The 9,560-nt window shown below is 49.0% G+C and overlaps 1 long non-coding RNA gene across 1 annotated transcript; it reads right to left on the minus strand.

The window, feature by feature from the left end:
* Positions 1–3,397: 3,397 nt before the first annotated feature.
* Positions 3,398–7,415, minus strand: LOC142905976 (uncharacterized). The gene is made up of 2 exons (XR_012930002.1): positions 5,463–7,415; positions 3,398–4,709 (listed from the first exon to the last, which is right to left on the minus strand). It is a non-coding gene; the product is annotated as an uncharacterized LOC142905976 (long non-coding RNA).
* Positions 7,416–9,560: the final 2,145 nt, after the last annotated feature.

The raw sequence follows: 9,560 nt of genomic DNA on the forward strand, positions 1-9,560 counted from the left end.
GAGGGGGGGAGTGAACGGAACTGACGCGGGGGGAGGCGGAGCCTGAGTTTAATCAGCTAGGTTAGGGGGCGGGGTTTCAAGGGGCGGGGCTTCTGGAGGGGGCGGAGCTTGTGTGAGAGCAAGAATCTATTTGTACTGCAGGGGGAATCCGATGAGCTGTAAAGCTCTTTTTTTACAGGCGTTAAGTCAGGGGCGGGTCAGAACGTTGCAAGAACAAACAATACAAAAACACGATAGGAGTGCAAAGTACAAGAAAGGTGAACAAATCAGCCAAACAAATACAAGCAAACCATCCCCATCCTACTAAGCAAAGCTCACCGAGGTATCAAATTATTCTTCTCAAGCGACCCGGCTACCACAAATGATAGCTCAACGAAGTGGGCTCATCATCACCACTTGGACATTTGATAGCGAAGCGAGTGGCAGACATCGCTGATTTCGCCCAATCTAAAAGCGAAGGGGGAGGCGGAGAAAGAGGCGGTGGGCGTGGCACAGCTGGGTGGGCGGTGCCTAAGGCGGAAGTGGTGGGCGTGGCCTCGAAAAGCGAGCTGAGGGGGCGGAGATAATTGTGGGGATTGGGGGCGGGGTGAGCGTGAGGGGCGGGGCTTAAGGTGGAAGGGGGGGTTGGGGTGGGGGCTAATCGGAGGCTGGGTTGAGCGTAAGGGGCGGAGCTTGTGGTGGGAGGGGGGGTTAGGGCGGGGCTAATTGTGGGGATTTGGGGCGGGGTGAGCGTGAGGGGCGGGGCTTAAGTTGGAAGGGGGGTTGGGGTGGGGGCTAATCAGAGGCTGGGTTGAGCGTAAGGGGCGGAGCTTGTGGTGGGACGGGGGGGTTGGGGCGGGGCTAATTGTGGGGATTTGGGGCGGGGTGAGCGTGAGGGGCGGGGCTCAATGTGTGGGGGATTAGGGGCGGGGCTAAGGGGGCATTGTGGGCGGGCTTTAGTAGTGGTGGGGTTTGAGTGGCGTGAGGAGTGAGAGTACATTGGGGGAGGGGGGGTTGGAGGTGAAGACAAAGTTCCCTCACTGCGAGGTGAACGTCTTTGACCCGCCGACACAACCCGCCCAGAGTTTGTCTCGCGCCTTAACTCCGAATCCTTTGACCGGCGACGTTAAAGGGGCCGCCCATAAATGACGTCACGCGATTTTGGACGATTTTTTTACCCCCCCACTTTGTCACACGACGTCACAAAAGGTCAGACTCCCCTCCCCCCTCAAATATGACGTCACAAAGCTCTGCGCCCCCCCCAAAAAATATATATATAAAACATGCTTCAAATCGCTTTAAACTATCGTCATTGTAGTGCGTATTTAATGTCGCGCTGCACTCTGATGTTGTAGGAGAAAAGTTTTATTAAAAAGTGTATTTAATTAAGTAGAACGTGTTGTCGATATTTATTTAATGTTGCGCATTTTGATGTGACGTCACATTTCTCAAACCCCCAACTCGTCACACATCGTCACAAACATCTGCCCCCCCCCCTTAGGTGCGTGACGTCATTTATGGACGACCCCAAAGAGGTGGGCGCGAATTCGCGCCTTGCTGTTGTCCCTGCGCATGACCGCCGCCCGGGGCGGACGAACACAACAGCGGAAAGCGTCACAAACAAATGTTTTGGCTGCTTTGAGGGCGGCCCCTGTATTGTGACGTCACGTCCGGCGGATCTCCCCCCTCCCCCTCCCCGCCTCACCCCCGCTGTCTCTGGATGGATCCCTCCGCGCCCAGGGGGAGGGGCTTAGAGCTCTGACAGCGGGAATCGATTCCAACTGTTGGAATCGGGGAATTGTGACCAACCGCCCCCTCCCCCGCCACACACGACAGCTGGCAATCGATTCTGGAATCACGATTTCTAATCGATTCGTACATTTACGATTTATGCGAATTGGGGTGGGTGGGGGGCGAAAGTCGCTGGAAGAGGATTGCCGGTACCCGAATGGAAGAAGTAAAAAACGGTTAAAACCGGTTAGCGGTTCAAACCGGTTAGCGGTTTCCCGCACGTACATGGAAAGCATAGAGCGACAAACACAACAACACATCCATCTACACCATTAGACCTCCTTTGCCAGTACCAAAATATTATAATAATAGGGTTTTTCATATTCTTAGCTCTTTCGGTAAAGTCACGTTGAAGGGAAACAATAAAATAATAAAATATATATAACTATAAAAATTATGCAAACAAAAAAACGCACTATGATAATATATGCATTAAATTTTGATTTAAAGCTCTCGTGACTGCAGTAATTCATTGTCTTTATTGTTTTATATATATTTTATTATTTTATTGTTTCCCTTCAACGTGACTTTACCGAAAGAGCTAATAAGAATATAATATATGTGGCATTGTCCTCGTAACTGATTGGTCCACACCAAGGGACGGCTTTCTTTTGAGCCTCGACCCAATTGGTGCTCGCCCAGATGACGCCAAAAGGCGTACAGGTCTAAGATAATGCACTATAAAAGGAGGTCTAATGATGTAGATGCTCACCCCGAGCACTCATTACTTTGATAGTGGCATTGTCTTTGAGCTGTGTGACGCTTTTTGGCGTCATCTGGTCGAGCACCAATTGGGTCGAGGCTCAAAAGAAAGCCGTCCCCTTGGTGTGGACCAATCAGTTACAAGGACAATGCCACATATTATCATAGTATGTTTTTTGTTTGCATTTTGACTGCAGGTATTGTGGTTAATGCAGTAAACATGAATCCTTGTAAAAAGGTTTCAGTTTTGTTGCCAGAAAAAAGGGGAAACCCCCCCTATCCTTAAATCCATCGGACTGATTGTGTTTTTTTTTAGTTAGATCGCCCAAAAAGTGTAGTGTATAGTGTATAGTCGTGATCGAACCCAATTTTAAAAAAAACTGTGCTCTGGATGAAATTGATCGCGAAAGATTGTGGGGTGTTTTTTTTTTAACTGAGACACTAACACATGTTTAGGGGCCGTCCATAAATGACGTCACGCGATTTTGGACGATTTTTGACCCCCCCCCTCGTCACACGGCGTCACAAAAAGTCAAACCCCGCCCCTCAAATATGACGTCACAAAGCTCTGCCCCCCCCCTCCCCCAAAAAATTTATATAAAACATGCTTCAAATCGCTTTAAACTATCGTCATTGCAGCGCGTATTTAATGTGGCGCTGCACTCTGATGTTGTAGGAGTGTTGTTATAACAATTCTATATTTATTTAAAGTTGCGCATTTTGACGTGACGCCACATTTCTCAAACCCCTCCCCCCCTCGTCACACATCGTCACAAATGTCTGAACCCCCCCCCCCAAAGGTACGTGACGTCATTTATGGACGGCCCCTTATCCCTGTTAACTGGGAAAACGAAGGCAGTTTACACAACAAGGGACGGTGTGAAAATGGTTTTCGTACGCCGGACTCGCAGGGCAGATCCGTCGGTTCGATTCAAGTTTCATTTATTAATTCTAGATTTAAAGCTTTCGTGACTGCTAGGATCCATACTCTTTGGTTCTATTGGGTAAAGTCACGTAGGTGAAAATAAAATAACAAAAAATCACGACGTTTCGGCCACAACACAAGCGGCCTTCATCAGGTGTTTTTTTTGTTATTTCATTTATTAGGTACTAGCTTAACTACTCGGCTTCCCCAGTGGCGATGTTGACACACCACACCACTTACTCGTTTGAGGCTGAGTCGACCTAGGCGAAGCCCAGGACCGGTTAAAATAATCGTCACCGGTGGTGGCCGTGAGCGGGAATCGAACTCGGGTCGCCGGGTTCGTAGCGCGGCGCGCTAACCGCTACACTACAATGCGTTACGCTTCCACGTGCGCGGGTCACGTGACAGATTTGACGTCACAGCTCACTTGCTGTGCAAGAAAATGCATTATTGAGCTCCCCCCCCCCATCCAAAAAAAAGTGTATTTTTTATAATTTTTGCATGGTGTAGTCTGGAAAGTACCCACATGGCAAATGTCAAGTTTGTTGCATGTCAGGAAGTACGCTAAACATTTTGAACAGACACATTCACAACTTTGCCTTTTATATGGCGATAGCCCTGTGAGCCATGCGGCTTTTGAGTCGGGTGCAACCGCAACAAACAAAAATACGAACAGAGAAACATCTTAAAGCGACGACGCGCAACAAAAACATCCTGGGATAAACCAGCAAATCTTCCAGAAAGGAAAAAAAACACCGTTTTACAACGCTGTGTGCAAAAATCCCAGTGTGTTGCAAGTCAAATAATAACAACAACCATAAGACGGTGCGGAAAGCTGAAGCAAAGGGGGGCACCATTTCTCAAACCGCAGACCCCTGTCAACCCTCGCGGTTTCACTCCGTATTCTTGTACAGGGAAACTGAGTTGTCATTGTCCATGCGGGCACATTTTTTGTCTTTGTTTTCTTCTCGTGATTATTGGACTTTGTAGGATGAACGTTGAGATTTATAAGGGGCACGGGGTGGGCAATAAGGTCTGAATTGGTCTGTGATAAGATAGGGGCACTGATAAGGGGTTTACAAGGTATGAAACTCCCACCTCCCCCGTCCCACCCTCGCCTCTGTCCGCCTAGCAACATGAATGGGGTTGACTGCAGTTCCGTCTGTGATCGCGGTGGCTAGGAGATGTTAACTACCTCGCCTGGTGTACAGGAGGTCGTGGGTTCGATCCCGACCCTGACGCCTGCTGCTGTATATTTGGAGTTTGCGTGTCTCTCTCACCATCATCACTGTGGCTAGGAGATGTTAACTACCTCGCCTGGTATACAGGAGGTCGCGGGTTCGATCCCGACCCTGACGCCTGCTGCTGTATATTTGGAGTTTGCGTGTCTCTCTCACATCATCACTGTGGCTAGGAGATGTTAACTACCTCGCCTGGTATACAGGGGGTCGTGGGTTCGATCCCGACCCTGACGTCTGCTGCTGTATATTTGGAGTTTGCGTGTGTCTCTCTCTCTCTCCCCGTGGTCGCGTGGATTTTTCTCCGGGTGTTCCGGTTTTCCCCTCCACATTTAGAATCAACACCACGCGTTTAGAGTATTTGGCTGCTATAAATGTGCACGCTATAAGCCACTTTTTGTTGGGCAATCATTCGCGATAGCCGGGTCGCTTCTGATTAAAAAAAGCTACATAGCTCAGTGGGCCTTAAATGGTACATAAATATACGGTAGTCATCATCATCATCTCGCTGTCTCAGCACCATCATCCCCGCCTCGCATCTTCACCCCCTCGCTTGCGCGTCCGTGCGCGTGTGCGAAAATGTATTGGTTGGACAACCCGACTAAATTATTCCTCTTCTTTGGTTCTTTCGGTAAAGTCACGTAGAATGATAATACAATAATAAATTAATAAAATAAAATAACACAATTAAATTCTCACGACGTTTCGGCCACAACACAAGTGGCCTTCTTCAGGTGAAAGGAACAGACCTGTCGGGACGACAGAGCTTCAATGAACGTTGTTAAGATTCGTAGCGTCTTTTAAGCTGGTTTAGAGAAGTGAGGCACCTTGATAAAGGGGTTTACATATCAAGGTGCCTCACTTCTCTAAACCAGCTTAAAAGACACTACGAATCTTAACATCGTTCATTGAAGCTCTGTCGTCCCGACAGGTCTGTTCCTTTCACCTGAAGAATGCCACTTGTGTTGTGGCCGAAACGTCGTGAGAATTTTATTGTGTTATTTTATTTTATTAATTTATTATTGTATTCTCATTCTACGTGACTTTACCCAAAGAACCAAAGAAGATGAATCCTTACAGTCAGGAAAGCTTTAAATCGAAATTTAAATTATTCCTCTGTTTAAAAAATAATACACTCGCAAAAAAAAACATGAAACGGAAAATTGAGGGGGCAAAACGCTTCCCAGTTTCAAAACAAGCAAAAACAAAAAACCTCGGCCTGGATCTGCCCTTGGGGTTTGGGACTGAGGCCTCCCCTGGCCCGTGAGGTAGCATCCATCTCCGAACGCTGCGGTGGCCACCTCTGCGGTACGGGAAACCCGGGATTCATCACGATATCGCCACAAAGGGTAAACGTGAGCATAGGTAAAAGCCAATTCTTAAAGCCCGTTCATAATTTTCATCATTTTGATACTGGTAGGTAAAAACAAAAAAGGTATCTCATAGATAAAACTGCTCGACCCGAGCTCAAAGTTGTCGGATACTTGCACTGTTCGCATTTTGGCATTCTCCGGCCTGACACTGGTGGTTAGACTAGGCCTGGCCTGACACTGGTGGTGAGACTAGGCCTGGCCTGACACTGGTGGTGAGACTAGGCCTGGCCTGACACTGGTGGTGAGACGAGGCCTGGCCTGACACTGGCGGTGAGACTAGGCCTGGCCTGACACTGGTGGTGAGACTAGGCCTGGCCTGACACTGGTGGTGAGACGAGGCCTGGCCTGACACTGGTGGTGAGACTAGGCCTGGCCTGACACTGGTGGTGAGACTAGGCCTGGCCTGACACTGGTGGTGAGACTAGGCCTGGCCTGACACTGGTGGTGAGACTAGGCCTGGCCTGACACTGGTGGTGAGACTAGGCCTGGCCTGACACTGGTGGTGAGACTAGGCCTGGCCTGACACTGGTGGCGAGACGAGGCCATGAAGAAGGCTACAGTCTCTGGTGTTGGCCAATCCGTTTCAAAGACAATGCCACAGATTATTATCCGAGCATGTTTGTTTGCATGCTTTGCCCCAAATACGTGCGCGGTTAATGCAGACTTGATGCCTTGAAAAATGTATATTTTTATTTGGTGTTTTAACACCTGTTCTATTATAACAATAGGTTTGGCCCTTTCTGGCAATAAAACAGGAGGTGTTAAGATGTTAAAACACCAAAACAGAATCGTTTTTCAAGGAGTCCTGCCTGCATTAACCACACAATAATTGTGAACATGGAAACAAAACATGCTCTGATAAAATATGAATTGTCTTTGAAACAAGACAATGCATATGAAGGGTAAAACCAATTCTTATTCATCACCAACAAGAAGAATCTCAAAAATACAGGATAGAGGGCGGACCTAAATGTGGACGCATCGTATTGAGCGATGCATCATCATCATCAGTACGGAACTGACTGAAGCCGGGACCGTTAACGCTTCCGGAAAGAGTCTCAAGATGCAGTGGCGACTCGTGACGTGACCGCGAGGTTGGGGCTGTTGTGAGTGACCTCTAAAAAGATGGAATTCTAATTAAGAAAAAAAAACCTCGTTGTGTTTTTGGCCTTCCCGTGAAAGTGATATGACCGTCTTGTCTACCAGCGGTAGGCATTCATAAACAATACGAAACACTTCTAGATTTAAAGCTTTCGTGACTGCTAGGATCCATACTCTTTGGTTCTATTGGGTAAAGTCACGTAGGTAAAAAATAAAATAACAAAAATCACGACGTTTCGGCCACAACACAAGCGGCCTTCATCAGGTGAAGGGACGAGACTGTCTGGAGGACAGCGCTGGAGTGAAAAAGCCACGCTCAGATCTGAGCGTGGCTTTTTCTGAGCGTGGCTTTTTCACTCCAGCGCTGTCCTCCAGACAGTCTCGTCCCTTCACCTGATGAAGGCCGCTTGTGTTGTGGCCGAAACGTCGTGATTTTTGTTATTTTATTTTTTACCTACGTGACTTTACCCAATAGAACCAAAGAGTATGAATACGAAACACAACAACAGAGCACTCAAATGATGTCCCCACGACCCTCAAGTCCACACTCCACAACCCCCTTTTGACACTGCCGAAAGCCGTGAGCTGCCGCATTCGCGCAGTGCGACCTCGCGTCGTGACATCGTCTCATCGCAGCCACGGGCGCCTTTTTTTCCCCACCGCGCTGAAGAGGTCTGAAACGGCGTGGCTGCAACGCTAGAGGCGAATCGCAACGAACGAAGGGGAAATCTCTCACTCGGACGCATTCACAGCCGCCCCGAGACCTCCCCGAGGAACGAATCAGACCGCGGGCGTTGCCGTGATTTCTAATACGAACCATAAAAAAATTAAACACGACAAAAAAATATATATATTTTTTGAAGTATTTTTGTATTAAGAAAAAAATCATTTGTCATCTCCAGTTGGTTGGTGGGGCGACGCCCCCAACGCCCCCTAGCGGACGAAACGTGCGCTAGCTGCAATGGTCATCACGTCTCACGACAACAAAACGATAATCCTGGGAAAACCGGGACAGTAGCGGATTATCCTAGTAGTGCAGCAGCTACTACACGCCTAGTAGTGCAGCAGCTACTACACGCGTAGTAGTGCAGCAGCTACCACACGCCTAGTAGTGCGGCAGCTACTACACGCGTAGTAGTGCAGCAGCTACTACACGCCTAGTAGTGCAGCAGCTACTACACGCCTAGTAGTGCGGCAGCTACTACACGCGTAGTAGTGCGGCAGCTACTACACACGTAGTAGTGCGGCAGCTACTACACGCGTAGTAGTGCGGCAGCTACTACACGCGTAGTAGTGCATCAGCTACTACACGTGTAGTAGTGCGGCAGCTACTACACGCCTAGTAGTGCAGCAGCTACTACACGCCTAGTAGTGCAGCAGCTACTACACGCGTAGTAGTGCAGCAGCTACTACACGCCTAGTAGTGCAGCAGCTACTACACGCCTAGTAGTGCAGCAGCTACTACACGCGTAGTAGTGCAGCAGCTACTACACGCCTAGTAGTGCAGCAGCTACTACACGCGTAGTAGTGCGGCAGCTACTACACGCCTAGTTGTGCGGCAGCTACTACACGCCTAGTAGTGCGGCAGCTACTACACGCCTAGTAGTGCAGCAGCTACTACACGCCTAGTAGTGCAGCAGCTACTACACGCCTAGTAGTGCAGCAGCTACTACACGCCTAGTAGTGCAGCAGCTACTACACGCATAGTAGTGCAGCAGCTACTACACGTGTAGTAGCTACTACATGTGCAGTAGCTACACCACGTGTAGCTACTACACGTGGTGTAGCTACTTGTGTAGTCGCTACAACATGTGTAGTAGCTACACGTTTAGTAGCTGCACCTGCAGTAGCTACGTGTGTAGTAGCTGCGTGTGTAGTAGCTACATGTGTAGTAGCTACATGTGTAGTAGCTGCACGTGTAGTAGCTACTACATGTGCAGTAGCTACGGACCCCGCACTTTCAAGGGTTCCGCGCTAAATGCTTTCAAGCTTTGTTCGCGACAATCCTTGCTCCAAAACTACACACACGAAATGGATTCACGGCGCTCGCACGAATTCCATTGACGGCGTTGGCCGTTGTTGTTGCTGCTGCTGCCGCCGTGCAGCGGCACCCTGCCACGTGCGCACGGATTCCACCGTCGTCCCGACGTTTCGCTCCGCGTGCTGACAAAGCTTTTCCAGGGAGCGAACCATCGGACATCCAATGCCGACAAACACGCGGTAATAACAAACCCAAGAACACTCAAAAAAACTAAACTCGGTTCTTTTTTTTCTCTCTCCAATATGCGGGCATCTGTGCAGAGAAATCGCCGGGGGGGGGGAAACGTTTAATTCAACCTCCACTTGTCTGGCGGATGTAACGCGCCCCCTTGTGGATGGCCAGTGCCTGGGTACACACAGACACCGCTGATTTTTAACGCAGCAACGCTCAAGCTGCCCCCAACCCACAGG

Source organism: Petromyzon marinus, chromosome 60 (genome assembly GCF_048934315.1).
Source record: "Petromyzon marinus isolate PM22_M1 ecotype Great Lakes invasive population chromosome 60, UKy_Petmar_22M1.pri1.0, whole genome shotgun sequence".
Classification (NCBI taxonomy): domain Eukaryota; kingdom Metazoa; phylum Chordata; class Hyperoartia; order Petromyzontiformes; family Petromyzontidae; genus Petromyzon; species Petromyzon marinus.